We start from the raw sequence: 7114 nt of genomic DNA on the forward strand, positions 1-7114 counted from the left end.
ATACCGAATTCAGCTCCAAATTTAGGATTGGAAATTAAATATATACAAGAAAGCAAGGAAATTGAAAATGAATGTATGTGTGTGTAATTGTTGGGAGAGCACATGCAATAAACAAAAATTTAAAAAGCTAGATACTGCTGATGGAACAGAAATGTGGGAAATTTACATTAGTGTTGTTCTTTTTCTTTCTTTATTTGCCTTTTAAAAATTTAACGGGAAACCAATCTCCAAAGATTTTTGCACAGGGTGAGAGACTGTGGGTGAGACAAAGATCTCAGCCTTATATATGGTCCCCAGCAGGCCGTGGTGGACTGTCAGGCCAAGTGCAGCTGCAAACACCGGGGGGCNTTCTGCTAGCACCCCTTCTGATGGAGTTTGGATGTATTGTCCTCCCAGAACTTGTGGAAATGTGATCCCCAATGTGGCAGTGTTGGAAACTGAGTCATGGGGAGGATCCCTTAGGAATGGATTAATGCTCTCCCTGGGGGGGTGGGAGTAGTGAGTGAGTTCTCGCTCTATTAGTTCCCTCAAGAGCTTGTTGTTTAAAAGACCCTGGCACCTCCCTGCTCTCTCTCTCTCTTGTTCTTCCTGCCATGTGATCTGCTCGTACCCACTGGCCATGAGTAGAAGCAGCCTGAGGCCTGCACCAGATACAGCTGTCCCAGAATCGTAAGCCAAATAAACCTCTGTTCTTTATAAATTACCCAGTTTAGATATCCTGTTATAGCAACACAAAACAGACATACACCTTCCCCCAAACATATCGCAGACCTAACCCATGTTCCCCACCAAGCCTGTCTTCTCCTGATGACACTATTCCTGTTATGAGCACACCATTCTCCAAATCTAAGCTCAGAACCACAGCCATCTTCAAATGTGCCCTCTCTAAATAGTCAGCTGTGAAAGACATTCACAAGTTCTCTCAGACCTGCCTTTGCTCTTCTAATACCCGCTCATTGTCACCACCGCAGTTCAGATCCCCTTTCATCTCATGGTGTCTGGACCACATTCTGGAACCTTCCTGCTTCACCTTCAGCCTCTTCTTCCTGCAATGGCTCTGGCGTATTGAAACCATATCATTCTTTAGTTCAAACGCTCTCCATGTTTTTTGTTGCCTACTAAATAAAGTTCAAATGTCCTAAACTCAAAATCTGATGTACAAGACCTTCCAAAATCTCATTCCATATTATCTGTCTAGCCTTGTTTCCTATTAATTCTTTAAAAAAAATTTTTGCTATTCACAGGGCTGACTTATTCATTAGGTACAGGAGGCACAGTACCTAGGTCCCACAATGCCGAGAGGTCCATGATGTTTTAATTTCTTTCTTTCTTTCTTTTTTTTTTTTTAAAGATGACCGGTAAGGGGATCTTAACCCTTGACTTGGTGTTGTCAGCACCACGCTCACCCAGTGAGCGAACCAGCCATCCCTATATGGGATCCGAACCCGTGGCCTTGGTGTTATCAGCACTGCACTCTCCCGAGTGAGCCACGGGCCGGCCCTTTAATTTCTTTTAAAACCAAAAGAAAAAAAATGAATATAATCCAAATTAGATGATATTTATATTTATACCAACACAGTTATAAAACATAATTTTTAATATTTTTCTTTGGATGAAAAAGCCCATGAAAGCAAAAGTGCCTTAGGGCCCATAATGTGACTTTCCCCTATCATACATGACAGTATTTCAGAAAGTTCGTGGAAAAATAGAATTAAAAGATAATATAAATGTTTCCATGAACTTTTTGAGGTTCCCTCATAGAATATAAATTTAGTAAGTGAACTTTGGTGAAAGATTTAAAGACAAGTAATAAAGCATGCACTTACTAAATTTCAAATAAATAAATAATAAAATAAAAGCATCAAGCTCTCTCTTAAAAAAACTGACTTTCATTCATAATGTTCATTCATAAAGCAACTATTAGTTTATTCAGTCAACAGATATTAATTGCACTCCTACGATTTTTCAGGCGCTAGCAAATAGACATGGTCTCTGTTATCAGAGACTTTAGATGCTATTGTTGGAGTCAGACAAGTAAACAAACATATCGACATAATGATTACAAACTATGATACATGTTATGATTTAAAAGAGGGAGGCTGAGAGAGAGAGCACTGGCAGAAAGGGGTCCTACTGTAGATGTGGTGGTCAGAGAAGGACCTTTTGGAGAAGGTGACATGTAACTGCAGAGTTGAAGGTATGAGAAGGAGCTGGCCCTACAGAGAGAAGTGGGAAGAGCGTTGCGGCAGAGTCTCTGGGTAGGGTTTGGGAATCTGGGTTGCTGCTCTGCTTTCTGGTGCTCTAATGGAGATGATCCTGATCGTGATGGTGGTCTTGTCTTCTTGTCTTCAAAACACAATTTTTAAAAAGATTGAAACATAATTGATTGTACATGTCTGTGGGCTACAGAGTTGCATATCAATACCTGTGTGCAATATGTGAGTCTCAGATCAGGATAATCAGTGTATTCAATATTATACCATGTTATCATTTTTCGTGGCCCTTTATCGATTCCTTGCTTCCCCCCACCCCCCTTTTTCTACCTCTGGTAACCTCAGTTCTGCTCCCTCCTTTTCAAAGTTCAGTGTATTATTGTGATTGCTGTATTTTTCTTTCTTTTTATTATTTATTTGTTTATTTTTTTAGCTCCCACTTATGAGACACAACATGTGGTATTTCTCTTTCTGTGTCTGTCTTATTTCCCTTAACATAATTTTCTCTGAGTTCATCCACGTTGCTGCAAATGGCAGGATTTCATTCTTTTTTATGGCAGGGTAGCATTCATTTGTGTAAATATACCACATTTTCCTTATCCGGTCATCTGACAATGGACGTTTAGGTTGGTTCCAGCTCTTAGCTATTGTAAATAGGGCTGTGATAAACATGGGAGTGCGGGGATCCCTTCAACATGATGATTTCCAATCCTTTGGGGTATACACCCAGCAGCAGGATTTCTGGATCACATGGTAGATCTATCTGTAGTTGTCTGAAGAACCTCCATACCATTTTCCATAATGGCTGCACCAAGTTACAGTCCCACCAACACTGTAGGAGGGCTTCCCTTTCCCTCCATCCTCACCAGCATTTGTTATTCTCTGTCTTTTTTACATTACCAGTCTAACTGGGGCGAGATGATGTCTCAGTGTGGTTTTGATTTGCATTTCCCTGATGCTGAGTGATGTCGAGCATTTTTTCATATGTCCATTGGCCATTGGCATATCTTCCTTTGAGAAATGCCTATTTAGTTCCTGTGCTAATTTTTTAAGTGGGTTAAGCTCTTCCGTTTCCATGGTTTTGTTCATGCTGCCACTCCCCCTAGAACTCCTTTGCCTCCCTTTCTCTATTTTCCAAAGTCTTACTCATCCTCTGACACCCACTTCAAATGCCACCACCAAGCCATTGCCTTCATGATACCTTCTCTGATGAGGCCAGCTGGAAGTGAGCTTGCTCTCCTTTGAAGCCTCCACTGAGGGCTTCAGCATTTATCATCTGCTGCTCTTTTCTTTCATAACTCTTATCTCCACTACTTGCCAACAAATTCCTTAAAGGTAAAGAGTGTATTTTATATCTTAGCATTCCTTGAAGCACCTCCACAGTGATCTTTGCATATTAGAAATTTAGTAAAAATTTTCTAGATACATGAGAAATGAATGAATGCATGATTCCAAGGAGGACTGTATCTTAACATCATATTCCTGCAACATTTTCCTTATTTCCTTTTGCAGAGAAGGGCAGCTCTGACTGTTGCTGGGATGGCAAAACTGGTGATGAGACTTTGTATATTTAAAATGATGCTGAGAGAGGAGGAGGCATGATGAATGAGCTCAGGAAGACATGATGTCTTCTGTGATGTGATGACACTCATAAATGGAATACCGAATTCAGCTCCAAATTTAGGATTGGAAATTAAATATATACAAGAAAGCAAGGAAAGTGAAAATGAATGTATGTGTATGTAATTGTTGGGAGAGCATATGCAATAAACAAAAATTTAAAAAGCTAGATACTGCTGATGAAACAGAAATATGGGAATTTTACATTAGTGTTGTTCTTTTTCTTTCTTTATTTGCCTTTTAAAAATGTAATGGGAAACCGGTCTCCAAAGATTTTTGCACAGGGTGAGAGACTGTGGATGAGACAAAGATCTCAGCATTATAGATGGTCCCCAGCAGGCCGTGGTGGACTGTCAGGCCAAGTGCAGCTGCAAACACCGGGGGGCTGGATGGAGCAACGGGATGGACTACAAAGGCAATGGGAGACAGGAGAAAACCATTCTCCTACTAATGCTCATGTGGTTTAAAATGTTTTTGTCATGCTTTTGCTTGCTGAGGTGTTAGAAGAAGGTGGCAAGTCAGAGACATTCCATTCTATCAGTCAGAAATGCAAGAGAATGGAACACCATTCAAAAGACAAAGTGAAAAATGTGGCAATCAGAATAGCAGGAGCCAGGCAAATGGTGTCAGTCCCAGGAGGCATCTCCGACCAACTCGTTTTGAGTGAGCTTTAATAAGAAGTTAAGATGGGGAAGGATGGGGTGAAAATGTTTCCTGGTCTCCCATTGAAACACATTGGCATGAGATGTGGTGAAGCTTTGCCAAAGGGATGAAAAAATGGGATGCGTGCGGTGGTGAGGGAGCAAAGCTTCCTGAGCCTAGGAAGTGATTTGGGTTAAACCACCTCTCGGGCTACACCCGGAGTGCCCTGGAACAGATGCCGAGCTGGAGCTCCACCCATAGCTGCTTTTCTGTCCCCTGCTTGTCAGCTGTTCATTCATTCAGTATGTATTGATGGCCTACTAAATGACAAGCATTGTCACAAGATAAGCACTAAAAAAAGATATAAAAGAAAAATATGTAGTGTGTCAGATGGTGATAAAAAATATGGAGGAAATAAAGCAGGGAAGGGGGGCTGGGAGAGTTGAGGGTACGATTTTAAATAGGATGACCAGAGAAGGTCTCACTGAAATAGTGATTTTTGAGGAAAAGCTTGAAGAAAGTGAGAGAGTTAGTATATGGGTATTTGGAGAAAAGCATCCCAAGAAGAGGAAACAGCCAGTGCAAATGCCCTGAGACAGGACACGCCTGGTGAGTTTGGGGAACACCAAGGAGAAGGAAGTGGCTGGAGCAGAGTGAGAGAGGGCATAGTATTGAGACGAGGTCAGAGAGGTGATGGGGGATGAATCACGTAGGGCCCCTGTAAGGACTTTGGTATGAGTGAGATGCCCTTGGACAGACTGAGTTACCTTGTAATGACTTATAGAAAATAATATATCTTTCCTCACTGGACTTCTGACAGGACTCTGAAGTCCTCCACCTTCAACACTGCCTCACATGCCCCACCTAGAGCCATCTTCTGGACTTCCAGGTGAAAAGCATTACAGTCCAAGGAGAACTGAGTGCATTTCAAGTGATCGCTTACTCAGGTACAGGCCTGGGGCCCTCGGCAATAGAAATGGGGGTGGCCTCTGTGCCAAGGGTCTTCATGATATATAAATGCAAATATTCTCTTATATCTCTGCAGGATTTCCTAAGAAACAACGATCTGCAGTAATGGTCCATGATGGGAAGTTGAAGCCCAAGTATTGTTTTTATGGGTATATTGACCCAGGTAGAGACTCTAGATCAAGACTCTCAGCTCCCTATTTGACCTGCCCATTAGTGTGATGGCTTCTACCATCTGTCACTTCTTACCCCCTCTCCTCTGAGATTTATGGTCCAAGCCATATCACTTCTTAAAAAAAAAAAAGCTTTATTGAGGTATATAAGAAGATTTACTTGTTTTTAAGAAGCTTCCAGTATAATTTATGTAGTAGAAAATTCACCTATTGTAAGTGTACAAGTCAATGATTTTTAGTAAATGTATATAATTGTATAATCATCACAATCCAGTTTTTGAAAATCTCCATCACCACACAATGGTTTTTTGTGCCTATTTGCAGTCAATCCTGCTCCCACTTTCAACCCCAGGCAACCATTGATCTGTTTTCTGTATCTATAAATTTGTCTTCTCTGGGCATATCATATAAATGGAATCACACAATATGTAATATTTTGTGAGTGGCTTCTTTCACTTAGAATAATGTTTTTAAGGTTTATCTGTGTTATCCCATGCATCAGTAGTTTGCTTCTTTTCAATCTTGAATAGTGTTCCATTGCATGGATATAGCACATTGTGTTTGTCCTTCATCAGTTGATGGACATTTGGGTTGTTTCCAGTTTGGGGTATAATGAAGAATTCTGCTATGAACATTAATGTGTAAGTCTTTGTGTGGACGTATAGATGAGAAATTGCTGGGATGTATGGTAAGCATGTGTTTAATTTTATAGGAAGCTGCCATCCTCTTTTCCAAAGTGGTTCTACCATTTTTCATTCTCACATGCATGAAGGTTCTAACTTCTCCACATCCTCACAAGCACAGGTTGCCGTCTGTCTTTAATTATAGCCATTCTAGTGGGGGGCGTAGTAGTATGTGTCTGTTAGCTTTTCCTATTTTTCTTTGCTGAAGTGTCCATTCATATCTTTTGCACATTTTTAAATTGTGTTGTTTGTCTTGTTATTGAGTTATACGAGTTATTTGTATATTCTGACTACAAGTCCTTTATCTGATGTTTGATTTACAAAACTTTCCTTCCAGTTTATTTCTTGCCTTTCATTTCCCAAATGGAGACTTTTAGAAGAGGAAAATTTTTAATTTTGATAAAGTTTTCTCTTTTCTGGATTAGGCTTTTGGTGTCATATCTAAGAACTCTTTGCTTAATCCAATGGTATTTTTTCCCTATGTTTTCTTCTAAAAACTTTATAATCTCACTTAGACACTGGCTATGATCCATTTTGAGCTAATTTTCGTGTGTACTGTGAGGTTAGTGTCTGCATCCTTTTTCTTTTTATTTATTTATTTATTTTTGCCTGTGACTATCCAATTGTCTCAGCACCATTTATTGGAAAGACTATGCTTTCCCTCATTGAATGACCTTAGCACATTTATCAAAAATCAATTGACCGTAAATGTAAGGGTTTCTTTTTGGATTCTCAGTTCTGTTCCATTGGTCTACGTGCCTGTCCTACATCAGCACCACATTGTCTTGTTTACTGTAGCTTTGTGGTAAGTTTAAAA

At 40.2% G+C, this 7114-nt stretch overlaps 1 long non-coding RNA gene across 1 annotated transcript in view; it reads right to left on the reverse strand.

Annotated features, from left to right (window-relative positions):
- Nucleotides 1-2210: 2210 nt before the first annotated feature.
- LOC103581902 overlaps nucleotides 2211-7114 on the reverse strand; it is a 25639-nt gene continuing 20735 nt past the window's right edge. Inside the window, exon 3 of the long non-coding RNA XR_549704.1 lies at nucleotides 2211-2346. This is a non-coding gene — a long non-coding RNA (uncharacterized LOC103581902). The remainder of the gene's footprint in view (nucleotides 2347-7114) is intronic.

This window comes from Galeopterus variegatus, unplaced genomic scaffold (assembly GCF_000696425.1).
Source record: "Galeopterus variegatus unplaced genomic scaffold, G_variegatus-3.0.2 Scaffold14216, whole genome shotgun sequence".
Lineage (NCBI taxonomy): Eukaryota > Metazoa > Chordata > Mammalia > Dermoptera > Cynocephalidae > Galeopterus > Galeopterus variegatus.